The sequence below is a fragment of the Athene cunicularia genome (genome assembly GCF_003259725.1).
Source record: "Athene cunicularia isolate RWA chromosome 8 unlocalized genomic scaffold, athCun1 chr8_part1, whole genome shotgun sequence".
NCBI classification, from domain to species: domain Eukaryota; kingdom Metazoa; phylum Chordata; class Aves; order Strigiformes; family Strigidae; genus Athene; species Athene cunicularia.
The window spans coordinates 4915234-4929288 of NW_020799109.1; the positions used below are offsets into that span (position 1 = coordinate 4915234).

At 38.0% G+C, this 14055-nt stretch overlaps 1 protein-coding gene across 10 annotated transcripts in view; it reads left to right on the forward strand.

Annotated features, from left to right (window-relative positions):
* Positions 1-14055, forward strand: part of DAB1 (DAB1, reelin adaptor protein) — a 455855-nt gene that overhangs the window by 304270 nt on the left and 137530 nt on the right. For 8 of the 10 annotated variants that reach the window (XM_026853569.1, XM_026853571.1, XM_026853565.1 and 5 more), the window contains exon 3: positions 2949-3061. The exons of 1 other annotated variant lie outside the window; for it this stretch is intronic. The gene's annotated coding sequence lies outside the window, so the exon portion shown is untranslated. Of the gene's footprint in view, positions 1-2614; positions 2636-2948; positions 3062-14055 lie in introns of those variants that run through there. One more of the 10 variants, XM_026853567.1, reaches the window with a different exon arrangement.

The window sequence follows — 14055 nt, forward strand, 5'->3', positions numbered from 1 at the left end:
TGGTATAGATGAGTACATAATACAGGCAATAGCATTTATATCTATATTGCCATCCCACTCCCCAGAACTCTGTGGAGGTGGATTGGGGCGCTTCTTCCCTCCAGTTTCCCTCGGTGGTGCCAGGCACTGTATAAATCAAAAAAGAAACCCAAATTGTGTTTTAGAATGCTGGATAGTAGAGATAGTAGTATTTTTCAGATGAGGAGATAGCAGAATGATGGTATTCTGATTATCAGCTAGTCAGTGGTGTCAGATATTGACATCATCTCTCCCTTTCTTTTTCATTAAATCACACCATAAAAAACATATTCAAGGTGAAATTTTAACAAGAATAGGCTTTGGAGGACTGTGTGGCAGTGTTTTAGGAGGGCAGCCTGGAACCTCCTCCCCCAGGTGCTTGTTTGGCAGGGAAGTGTGGTGATATATAGATTTAATAGATAGATTTATATAATTTATAGATTTATATAATTTATAGATTTATATAATTTATAGATAGATTTAATGGTTGAACTAGATGATCTTCAAGGTCTTTTCCAACCTAGAAGATTCTGTGATTCCGAGAGGGTCAGAAATGGGATGAGTACAAGTTATTATTCATTTAAGAATATTATCACATGTGATAAAAATGGTAAGCCTGGTATTCATTCTCCCACATCAAGGAGAGACAGGATGAAAGAGGCCACTAAAATGGTTTTTGCAGCCACGTTTTGGATGGATTGCGAATGAAGGAAGACTGAGATTTCCAGACACGAAGCTATAGTGACTGACTTATGAGTCAATAGCTCACAGGCAGGCTGTGTAGCTTTTAAACTAACTTGTGGACTAAGATGTTCATAATATTGTACTGAACCTGGTCACTCAGTATCGTCTCTAAAGAGGGAAGGGGGAAAAAAGTTTTCATAACTACTATAACCTCTTAGCTTTCCCATCTTCTTCAAGCAGTGCATTCCGTCGGCGTTTCCAGGTTGAATTTTGCATGGTGCCTGATCTGCTGCAGCTCTGGCTACTGAGCAAAGGAACCATCTCACCTGACTTCAGTAAGACTTACCATAGTAAGTCTTTCTGTAACAGGTTTTTGTAGAATCAGGCTTCTGTTTGTAGGATTTGTTTGTGTATTTCTTAATGGAAAAAGTTGCGCATTACCTGTAAAATATTGAGCGTTTAAAGCTTTCTGCTTGCTCACAGCTTTCCAGTTTTTATTTGTTTTCTCATAAACATCTATTCTTTCCTAAATTATTCTGTCTCCTCAGAGCAATCTTCAGCTAAATGTGAGGAGGGATTTGCACCATTAGCAATATATTGTCCCGAAGCTGAGATTGGCATTAAGGAAAATGGGATTGTTGTGATCTAAGGACAAAAGGTGGTCTTGCCTCTATTGCCATGTTTGTCCATAATTTATGTATTTCTTTCTTCTTAGTTTCAAAGGATTTCTTTCTAGTCAGGAGTTAAACGGACCCATTCTGTGTTTACATTTATGCAAATGATCGTTGTGTCACTAGGGTTGCAACATTAAAAAAAGAAGTGCCAGATATTTTACATGCCTTTGAGTATTAAAGTGATTACCACTACCTACATGAAAGGAGTTGCTTTATTAATTAATTAACTTGGAGAAAAAAGGCTAGTGACCCTCTGAAGGAATATCAATAACTGAAACATTAATTATGCAAATAAGAACTCTCTTTACTGTTCATTATTCATAGTTTAACATGAAAATTGCCTTTTAAAATAATGCTTCATTCATATATTTCAATAAATGTCTAATCTGCCCGGGCTGTCACTTGGATCTAGATTTTGAGACAAAGGCTCTGCAGTGACACTGATGCAGACAGACCGCTCGTTCCCCCTGGCACTTCATTCAAGTCACCACTACCCAGTTCCTAATTGCCAGGCTGGTTTTTTTTTTGAAGTCTTGCTCTCTGAGGCAGCAATCCCCTCCGTGAATGAGTTCCTGCAGAATTTGTGTTCAGAGGCAGAGAGTTACTACGTTCATAGGTGAGGAAGGGAAGGAAAGAAGCAGCGAAATATTTGCAGAGCTTTTGTGGCTTTCTCGTGCTTTCAAGAGGGGGGCTGTAGCAGGGATACAAACCAGCCCAGCTCCAAGTGCTGCTTGAGGCTGTTGAGTTGTGGGATTGGTTTTTTCTTTGGTGAGTCAGTAGACGTAGTAGCGAGGGAAGCAAATGCCATAAGGAGAACAAAGTTAGACCATGTGTTTGATTACTCTGAACTTACACACTCGGTCAGCTTGCTGGTCCTTTTTGCATTTGGAAAATGTGACTATATGCTGCCTGGTGATTTCATACAGGTTGTGTGAATATCTTCCTTGTGAAGAGCTCTGCCTTTTTATTTCCTTAAGTTTCACAGAGAGTGCTAGCAAATGCATATGAAGGATTCCTGGTGGATTTTATTCCTTTTCATATCCAAAGACACCAGTCAGAAGTTTCCAGGGCTACTTCTTGCTCACGTGTCTATAAGTATACCTACAAGAGGAGAGAGAGGTAGAGCTGTGTTTTCTTTTTCATCAGCTGTGCTGCAGATAATCTTGTTTTAGTTTCGAGTATGCAGACAAAAGGTAGCAGCTATGCAGTCCCAGAAAATCTTTTACTCTCCACTCCCTGCAGAGTACCTGCTTGTAAGTGTAAGATGTTAAGATTTCCTTTCTGTAGCACCCTAGAACTTGCTATGCCAATAGAAGAAAGGGCTGATGAAGAAGTATGTCCCCCCTTCCCTTGTAGCATGATGAATTGTGGAAGTCCTGATTGAAAATTCTAATCACAGCCTCGCAGTCCTTCAGATCACAACCCTTGACAGTTGATTCACTCCTTTTCATGCCTGCTGCCTCTGACTGCTTCTGGTGCCTCTTATGCATGAGTCTATCATTAGCACACAAAGCATGATGGATTGGTTGGGGTACCTCTATCCTTAGAACCTGGGAAATGCTTCTTTTTCAGAATCAAAGAACCTGTGTGTGACATCGTCATGAATGAGAGAAGAAAGTAATACAGTATTGGATGTGCCTGTTTGCTGCCACTGTTTAGAGAGAAAATGATGCATTATGGGGAATGTAAGTATATGGCCTGTTTGGGTTTTTTACTCCTCACTAAGGAACGGTGCAGAAAATCATGGATCTTAAATGATGTATAAACTGAGTCTGGCAAATGCACAGAAGTTATAATACTTTTTGGAAATCAAAACTGCAAACACTTCCAAAATTCTACTTAAAGATCAGGCTGTTCATGAAGTCTTTTAACTTTCAGTGTGATCTGGTGACCAAACTGATTAGGAATAATTGGTTTTGGTACTGACCGTGGACTTTTGTGGATTCTCTTCTACAGACACTTTTGACAGAAAACTTTTGCAAGTGTTTGCATCTCGCAAATGCTTTTATTCATCTGTGTGACTTGGCATTTAATGTTTCAGTGAACAAGACAGTTAAGTTTTGGCTCCAGTGAAAGATTGATAGGAACAATTTTCGAATGTGGTATCAAAACAAAGTGAAAATATGTCATGTTCAAATACAGAGCTCTCATGCGTCATGTGGTCTTGTAATAAATGAAATAGCACCACAAACCTGACAGATTTGCAAGAAAATGTTTTTAAATTTATGATGATTAATTTTCAAGATGAACTGCAATGAAAAAAAGTGTTAGTAGATATGTAAAGAAGGTAAAGGGAAGCAGCTTTCTGAAATGAAAACAAGCACGTAATGATAAGGCTGCCTTCACTTTTATATCATGCTTTCTAAAATTTGTGCAGTGAGTAAATTGATATTCTGGCTGATGCAGCTGGCAATAACAGCTACTCATGCAAGTGTAACATATCGTGGAAATTCCACTTCTTGGATTTGTACTGTTGCTTTGTACTGGTTGTCGCAGAAATAGTAGTAACACAAAGCAAAGCTGAAGATTTTCTACCACTAGTGATGATTCTTTCCGATCCATCAAAATAAAACAGTGCTGAACCTAGTGAGAAAATAGAAGTAGCTCTGTAGTTCCTTGAAAGAAAACCAAACTTTTCTGAAACTTAAGATGTTCGTTCATCTTGAGCATTTCCCACTTGAAGTTTGACTTTGTTTTGTATTAGGACAGTTAAATGCAAAGAATATTGTTCAGTAAGATGTTAGCGGATTTATTGAATCATTGTGAGGTAGTACTGGGCTAAAAACATGCCTTGATACCATTTATACTTAGCAAGAAGTCAGATATACATGCCAAGTGCTTTACATTTTTTATTGGTATTGATTTAGGTTTATTTCTAATGGTAGGGTTCTTTGCTTCACTTCTTTCCATTTAATTGTGTTTGCACAGATGCCTTGGCAATCAACAGGTGCAGAATAGCTTTACGCCTCCGTTAGTACTATGTAGTTGCTGCAAACATGATTTAATGGAGTGAAAGAAGGAACTGTACACTGGGACAGATCCTGGATCGAGCGTAAATTGGCATTTCTCCTTTGCCCCAGCATAGCTGTTCTGAAGTTTTTTGTTCCATGCTGTTACAGATCCGAAACTGCGTTCAGCTGAGTGACAATTTGCATCTTAACTCCTTGGCAGCATTTAGTGTAACCAACACTTGCTTTTGAGTTACAAATTGCCAGCTGAAGACTCTCTTTAAGTAGATACAGGCTCTTACATATACACACACCTATATAGACCATCTAGTCAATATATAAAGTAATACATTGAAGCAGTGACATTATTTTGCTACGTATTTGAGCGTGTGTTTAGCAGTTTTCCCCTCTGCAAGGTGTCTTTGCTGCATCTAATGTCTCTCTTGTCCTATCAATTCCAGCCAAATGCAAAGAGGTGAAAGTGCCAGTCCTTAGCAGTTAACCTTCTTTATTTCAAGGAACTGTGTTGCTGTGAAAACTGGTATAACTTTTGCTCGTGTCAGTTTGCCAGCTCTTTTAGTCAGATCTGTAAAATGTGCATGTATATACACTGAATGTTCCAGATGTTTATTTTAAAACTAGGCACTGAAATATATATTTATGCATCTAATTAAATGAAACTACTCGTAGTGGTTCATGCTTGGTGGGACCTGATTATTCTCAATGTTTCTTTATACTGGGTGTCTTTTTAACAGCTGAGGCTGCATTTCCATGAGCAGCTCATTGCTGTCAAAAGGGCAAGACTTACTAGTCTCCTACACATGTCACACTGTTGTTTGTTGGGTCTCTCTTTTTAGCAGCTGAGAATATATTTCTGTTAAAAGATAGGAGAAACTCCTTGAGAGGGAATGTTAGGAGGGAAATGGGGGGATGCATTGTGACAGAAGCATGCAGGAAGAAAGGAATGGGCTTTTACAGTGCATTTGGACAGAGACCTAGCTTTGTCTTAGTGAGGCCAAAAGTGAGCTTTCAAGTTGGAAAAGGGGAAAAAATGCTTCAGGACAGGAGTTCAACAGGAAAAAAAATAAATCTGAAGTATCAGTTTCATGTTATTTTGAAATAGCCAAAATGCATTTAAAAGGTTATTAACGCTGTGAACTTTTACATGGGAATGGCTTATGTTGGTAAGAAGTTATGTGGGAAACCCCAACAGTTTTCTGCCAGCAGTTAATTTCAGGCACTCTGAGGACAGTGGGCCTGAAGCATCTTCTCATATCTTATCTCATCTTCAGCAGTGCTCCCTCATCTCTGTTCAAGAAACACACTTGGTGGTCCTAGAATTTTCCTGGCACCCTTGGGACAGTGGATGGATAGCTCAAAGGCAGTCTTTGGTCTATAGATTGTAATTTAAGTTCACATGATCGTTAGTACAAGGGAAAAATTATAAAAGCTGTTTTGGTCAGAAATAATTTTGAGCTGGGATTACTGTCTGAAGATAGGTATGAATGCACTTGTTCATTTATATTTTGTTTTTTTCTGTGGAGATGTACATCACGAACAGGGTCCCTGCTGGTCCCTTTCAGGTCCCTATCTTATTGCGCACAGAGAAAAGAGAAAACCAAGGCCTGTCTGAAGAGTTTAAGTGTACAATATAAAATTATTATAATAAACAGGTGAAAAAAAAATACCAAAAAGGGTGAAATGTATATGCAAGTGTACAATTGCCTTTAGTGTGCTTCAGGATGGTTTTCACATGCAAGCAAGTTGCTTTGTCCTCAGTCCTTAATATCAGGAATCGTTTTTATCCCCAAAGAGTTACCAAGATCATGTTGAAACTGCATGTTCTTTACCTCCAACTAACGCCAATATCTGTGCTGGAGAAGAAAAAAAAAAGTGTTTTATCAGTAACCATAGAAGGGGAATGCCTGTGTTTTGTGGTTCTCTAGAGTGCATGTCACTTTTCAGATGGCATCAGTATTTTTAGGGAGAGTATCTTCCGTCAGCACATAGTTATATTCATGTGTTCAGTAGAGATCAGCTTTAATTAGTTCCTCAGAATTAAATTATATACGGATTTCCAAAAGTTGAAATGTATTCACTGAGACTTTCAAATAACCACAAGAAATTTAGCCATGCTGCTTCTGTCATTTACGTGCTCTTAGAGTGTCAGAATCCTGGTCTCTAAAACATGTCAGACTATGTGCTGTGCATCACTTAACAGCTGGATAGCCTATACATTTTACTACTTACTATTTACAAAGTGTTACAGAGTCCTCCTATGTGGGCTTGTTTATACTGGGGCCGTTTTCCATTCCTGTTGAATGCTTTGTCCCTACTCTGGAATTGCCAATTCACTGATGATTCACTTTAACCATAACCTGAATTTTTCACAGTCTTAGTTTGTTTTAGAATTTGAGAATACTCTGGAAGACTTGCGTGATCAGTTATACTGTGGCATTTACATTTGGATAGAATTCAAAGTTTCTTAAGCATAAATATTCACAGACGTAGGATGTCTCACGTGAATGTGTTGGTTAGTGATTCTGATGTCTGTTAGCACCTGACATGAAGTGACCAGAAAAGTGCATTCGTTACTTTCAGTAACAATTGGATTATATCTATTCTGCAGTTTCTGACAATTTAAGCTCTCAAATCACCTATAGTTGTTCACCATCTGAGCTGATAAAGCTTTCTAAGTTTTGGAAGTTAATTCAGAGAACATTTGAGTTGTACTTACCACCGAAGGAGAAGTTCCGTGCGTGGAGGGCTGGATTATATTTAAGGGTGTAAATCTTTATGATTGTTTGCCTTAAGGATTTATATCATCTGCAGTTACACACAAGAGCCAATGGTCTAAAGGCATTAGCAAATTAGGTTGTTTGGTTGTTTGTTTGTTTTTTTTGTTTTTTTTTTTTTTTAATAATCTCTTTTCTCAATTCTGTATTTCCTATGTGTTAACTTAGATTTTCTGGTATATTTATATCAATGACATCTTATCTAAGTATTCTATTACGTAAGCATCATTGAAAAGATTTCATGAGTAGAAAGACATGTCCAAATTGTTCTTTATTACCATGTAGAGCTGCGATTCTGGCCTTTGTAGCTGTACCAAAGTTAAGTTTAGGGAGCAGGAGTACTGCTCGTGTGCCGGCTGCAGGAGCTCAGGTTTCTGGGAGGCTGTGGAAGCCTGCCCACCACTGTTCGTGCTCGCTGCTCATAGTCCTGGCCTTGCTAGGTCAGGGTCTGACATAGTTACAGTCACACAAGCAGCATTCCCGTTACCAAAGCCTATGTGAGGATGATTCTTACGGCAACTGGAGATATTTAAATGAAAACTCATCCAACTTTAACATCACTGAAACTGAGCTAGTTCATGGATCTTGTGTGTAGACTCGTAGTGATGCTGGGCGTGAAGATTGTCCTCTTGCCCGTGACTGCCTGCTGACAGGCAACGATGCGTTTGTGTTGGGTCTCACCGCGTTGTCTGGAGTTTTACATAATACTGGAATTGGCTTGAAGAAAAAGTTGCAAGATATTTCTAGAATATACTGTAAATAGGTTTCACTAGACAGCCAGTGTGGATTCTGGTTAAAACTTTAAGAAATACAGAATTCCTCGTGTCCTTTGCAAATCTACTGTGAAAGAGGTTTCTTATGTACAAAATAAGGTGATATTTATGATCACTGTAATGTAAGTATGTAACTTCTTAACACATAATAGAAAATACTTGTAAAACTACGTTGATATTTGAGATTAGTATTCTGAATCCTGTCAAGAAGTACCTAAATTAGATCTACCTCAGTGACTAACGTTTTGACATTTATGGATGGGGATTGGATTTTATAGTTTGTCAGACGTGACCTGCATATCCTAAGCTATATCAACTCTGGTATCTAAAGTATGAAGCTGGATGCATGCAAATTTTTTTTTTTTTTTTAATTTCACTTTGAATACTTTTTATACCTTAAGATAGTTCCCATCCGTGATTGAGTTACAACTGTTGAAACAGCTATTAGATTATTAGATCAGATTCAAATTATTAGTTATTAGAGTAGCAGAAATAATTTGAATTAAAGAGTGATTAGGGGTTTTGGACTTTGTGAAGATAATGGAAAGACTCCTGCTGAAGTTAGTTGACTGATCTCACTGTGTTATTTCTTCCGATACTTATGGCTGCAGCTGTGCAGCCTAGTATGCATGAACCACCTAGTAAGAATGGGGTTTAATCTTCTGATAAGCACTAAATTCTTAGTAGAAATTTTAGTTTGCCTCTTAAAGTCAAGAAATATTTTTCCTCTGAAGACTAAGTGTATTTCATCAGGTTTTGTATGTGTTGAACTTTTTTATTTGTCAATGGAACAGTTGATATGTACCGTCTGTACTTGCTCAAAATAAATTTAGTACTTGAAAGTTTTGTTGAAGAGACTTTGCATGTTCAGAAAGTTGACCGTGTAAACTCGGTGTCTGTGACTGCTGGTAATTGCTGAGAAAATGAAAAGTGCCAAGAAAGCTAAATTTCCATCCTGCTCTGCCATTGGTTGGTAGGAGTTACTGAATCATTTTTGCAATAAGTAATTCAATATTCCAGCTTCATTTTTAACTTGTATCTTGGCAAATGAAGGCAGACCAATCAAAAGAGACATTGTCAGCTTACACGTGAAGTCAAGATTTGTACTTCCCCAAAGAAAATGTGGATTTCTATATAGCCTATTTTACAGTCCGATACCAGACTTCATTGAATTATTAAAAATGTCATCTGTAATAAAAATGAGAAAAATATATCGATATGTTCATCTTTTAAGCAGTAATCAGTGTCGCTTGTCTTAAACGGTCTAGACTTCCATTTTAACATCTAGTGACAAAGTGGAAGGTCTGTACAAACGTATGGTACTTTAATTAATGGGGGCAATACTAAGCTTTGAAAGTCCTCTGGAGCTTTTGTCTCTGTTGGAACATTCTCTGTGCTGTGAATCTTCCCTAATAGTTAAAGCAAATGAACTAAAATAGCCTTTGGGCTATTTTGTTGCACTGTGTTGTTGGGGAAAAAAATTAATCCTGTGCCATTTTGCATTTGCTGTCTGTGAATCAAACTGTGAAAACTAATTTAAAAACTTTCACACTTGGCTTGAATGAGGACTGCTAGTGCTTGGAGAATGTTAAATTGAACACAATTAGCTCAAAGTGGGCTATCTTAGATATACCCATCAGCCTCAAAGTGCCCAGGCTTAATTGACTGCTCTGATAAACTAACTCAGAGGTTACAGAAAAGAATTTAAAGGCATTAAGTTGCGACTAAAATCTTACCCTGTATAGAATAGATATTTGAACCCAAAATAGTTTGTAGACCAAGGGGTGAGGAGCCTTGTTGGCAGGGAGGTGGTGAGGCCCTGCAGAAAGTTAGGTACAGCACAGTGCTGCATCCATGAAAGGGAAACAAAACAACTGGTGAACATGCTCAGAAATTTTAGACATAAATAACATAAGTATTTGTAAGCATAATACATTGTGATAGCAATAAATTACCATTTATGATCTCTGAAGTAGTTGGGTGTCATAGATAACTTAAAGAAAAGGCAGCTGGTACAGCCTATGGTAGAGTGAAGTCCTGGAATGTTTTAGAAAATGATGACTGTACCAGTGCTACTGTTTTAATTGGGAGAAATAATGTGGTTTTGAAGTTAGTCTCTTAATTGTGTCTCTTTATCGAGTGCTGCTTCAGTGTATAATGGGGACATGAGTCCAAATTTAAAGTGAAATTCAGTGCTTGTGGTAGTTGGGAGTAGCTCTCAGTCTGCCTGTGAGCACATCTCTCAGACTGCAGATGCTCTAGCACTAGGGAGTTTAGGACAAGGACTAAAGAAGGAAAAGGTGATGAGCAGCTGAAGTTGTGAGAGTTATCTGCAGTACCATTAACTGCTACTCTAAGTATAATGCCTCTTCTCTTGGGACATTTGTGAATCGCAGTAGACTGTAGCTTTTGGGGGACCATTTTTCCATGTAAGAAAATTTAAAACTTTTTTTTGTTTTGTTTTTTTCTTGCCTCTTCTTTTTCTTGGAGAAGATTGCCTGGAGGGTTTTACCCGCAGGTGCTGAGTGAGGTCTCGGCTCAAGTTATTCTACGAGGATTGTAGTCAGTGATCACTGATTTTCCTAGTGGAGAGAGACCCTAACGGTAAATTGAAAAGAACTGAGTCTGTAAATTAGCATTTTACGTGTCATCCATTATTATGTGAACACCACAAATAGTGCAGACAACAGCAACAATTTTAGTTAATGAACCCAGCCATAAGCACTATTCACACTTAACATATTTACAGGGGGTAGCATCCAGTCAAAAACTTTCATTAATTCTTTTTGCATGAATGTTGTGTGCATGACTGCATATATTTATGTGTGGATTTGTATATATGTGTACACTATTAGTATATGCAGTGTTAAAGCATATATAGTAATTCAAAAGGAACCACTGAAGAAGTTTCATTATGCATGTAAATATATTCAGCAGAAGACTTAAAATAACTCTTTAATGGAGAAAAAGGAAAAATTATGCCATTTGACATGAGGAATCTATTTTGAACTATAGTGCATGCACAGTCTGTTTTCTGCCTTTCCTTTCTTGAAATTGTTGCCTGAAATATTATGGTGGCATGCAAAGGCTTTGCTTTAAGTTTAATTTTAAATTTAATTTGCCTGAATACTGTCAGGATATTTTTAAACAGTAAAATTGGAACTTGGTAATATTTGGCAATCAATTTCTATAGAAAGGCATTATGATACAACTTTGGACTTATAAGTAAAGTAAGATTAAATCACACATGTTGATGATTTTAAAATATTTTCAAGACCATGTAAATGTAATTTCTGCTTTGATTTGATTAGTTATATGGGCGGGGGGGGGGGGAAGGGTTTGTAACAGTCATATAGATAGAAAGGCGTGAATGAAACTTTTTCAATCTGTTAATCCAAATGTTCTTTAATGGATAAAAATAGAATCAGTTTACTTAACTGGGTGTTACTTGCTGAGCTTCAAACAGAATTATTCTTTTAATAATATTCCGAATATCCTTGTGTTTTGGTCTTGGGTAGACTGACAGGGGCTTACTCTGCTGCTAAAAGTTTCGGTGTCCTCACCTGGTTTTGCTTGTTGTCTGGTGACATCAACTGTTCTTCAGTTACACTTCAGTGCTGATAAGAATGCTGAGTCTTACTGGGGGAAAAAAAAAAAATCAAAGACTTCTATTAATATGAAGTATTTGCTTTGAGAAGGTGTTCAACCTGCCAATGTATTTGTTACCCGTATAACTTTCTCTAAAATCGCAGCCAACTGTGTGAAGATCTTTGTGAAGGTCACTGTGGATCTCTCTCGGTTCTTGTCCTTGCAGTGTTTCTGAGCCATTCAGCCCGGATGAGGAGCCGTCTCTGGCCTCATGGTGCTGACTCCAGTGCAGGTTTGGTCCCTGCGTGTGGATCCAGCCAGCAGAATCAATAAACTTGCTTCTGCTCTTATCAGAGCTGTGGCATTATAGCAGAGCAAAGCATAAATCACAACGGGACATCTCTACTGTGGGGCTTAAGGCATGCGTTCCTTTCAAAGTCATCAATCTGGAGAAAATAAAACCCCATCCAGAACATGACAGATACCCTTTCTCATCTGCTTGAACCAGAGGTTGTACTGCAGGTGTTCTGAGCTTGCCCTCATGATCCCTCTATCATCATCATCCTGGGCAGTTACAAGATTTTGAGCTAGCCTCCTTACAGGAAACCAAACTGGCAAACAATCTTGCCTTCTTCAGCCAGGCTGCTTCTCAAGGCATCCTGGTTCTGAATGTGCACAGCAGCAGAATTTTATTCTCAGCTGATGAGTTTGGTCAGGTCAGTCCTTGATTGACTCGCTGGAGCTTGTAGAACCAATACCCTGCTGTCCTGCTTTCTCATCAGTGCTGTACGTGGAACCAGCTCATTCAGGAGTGACCCTGGTACTTTGTTGTGCTTTTGAGGTGGTGGTAGATAAAGTACCACCAGCCTTCAGTGGTCTATAACTTGTGGAGAGGAACAGAGAAGATGAGAGAAGCTTTTTTTTCTTGGCTGAATGTCACATTTCCTAAGGAAAGTCTTTGGCTCAAAGATGGACTATTGTGTTTTTGTGTGGCTGGTTGGTTGGTTTGTTTCATTTAATGAAATAGTGCATTGCTTATAACAATAGAAGCTCTCTGTGAGCATTCAGAGCCTCAAGACTGTGTCTTTCCAAGCACTTTTTGATACTGCATTGGCACAGACCTGAAAGTCAGTTACGACTGGACCTCCTGTTTTTCTTTCCTATCCTTCTCTGCAAAGTCTTGTTCGAGAAGTAGGAATTTCTGCCAGAGTCTTATCACATATTGCTAAAGTAACTTTTGCAGGAGTAGGTACTGAAAGAACGCAGCTAGCAAGCTGAATTCAAGAAGATACAGCAATATGGTTATGGTGCACCTGTGTTGCCTCTTTTTCCTGTATGTTATTACACACATACATAAAAATGTAAATTACTGCTAAAGAGCCAAGCACATAAGTAAAGAAATACTAAATTTAACATTGTCCAGATGGAAGATAACCAAATGCAGAGTTGTGTGTGCAGCCACATAGTAACATCCACATAAAGTTTTAGTACAAAAGAACAGATCTGTGCTGGAGGGTCAAAATCAGGATTGCATGATAAAGGCAATCACTGTCTGTAGGAAACTATCATTGCTTAGTGAGCAAAGTAGGAGGAAGAAGGGATGATCTCATGCCTCGGGGCAGCAGGATGAGATCTTGGAGATTGAACTGTATGTATCGTTGCTTTTGCTATGTGGCATGCAAGACATCAGCTCCAGTAGATACCCCCTTAAAACTTTACCAAACTGAAGTGTAAAAGAAGAATTCATAATGGAAAACGTCAGGCAACTTTAGCAATGCATGATGTTACCAGAGTCATAATTAAACCAAAATATGTCGTCAGGGACCAAAATAGCAAAATCTCTACAAAAATGACCAAGAAGTCTAATAAAATTCTCGTAAGAAACATTAGTTTTGACTCTGTAGTTTGGGCTACTGTAATGTGCACTTCTTTGAATGGATTACCTGAGATAATACATTAAATATCATTAATTATAACTAATGTGTAGCCACATGTAGCTTCTGTGTACCTCTGAACTAGAAGTATAAAGTGTTGTCTGTGACTGTGGTTGGAAACAAAGCCAGAAAATTCTTATAAGCATAGTTTGCAAAAGAACCAATATTTTTAGACAATTAACTTTCCTTTCCTTTCTTGATCTAATACCATGTCAATAGTTGGGTTTTTTTTAATTTACTTTATTGCTAGGCACTGTTCTCTGTTGTTGCTATTACCCATGTAATAGTCAGTAATCTGCCTGTCTCACTGTATATTTAGAAAAAATATATCTGAAGATGGAAGAAACCCACTATGCTTATTTTTTTTAAAAAAAAAGAAACACCTCTATGCTCATATTAAAATTAAGGAATATGATGTATCTTGGTCCTTTTAAAAAAAATCATCAGCAGGATGAAGAATTCACTGCAGATGATACTGTGGAAAGGCTTTGCACGAGGAGGGCAATCAAGTAGGGATAATTAGAGTTACTATTTAAATATGCAGAAAGCAAAAAGCTTATCTGGAAAAGCAGAGTGAAGTTATAACAGTGTAAGACTAATGTAAGAATGATTTGCAAGCAATAAAATCACATTTCCCTGAC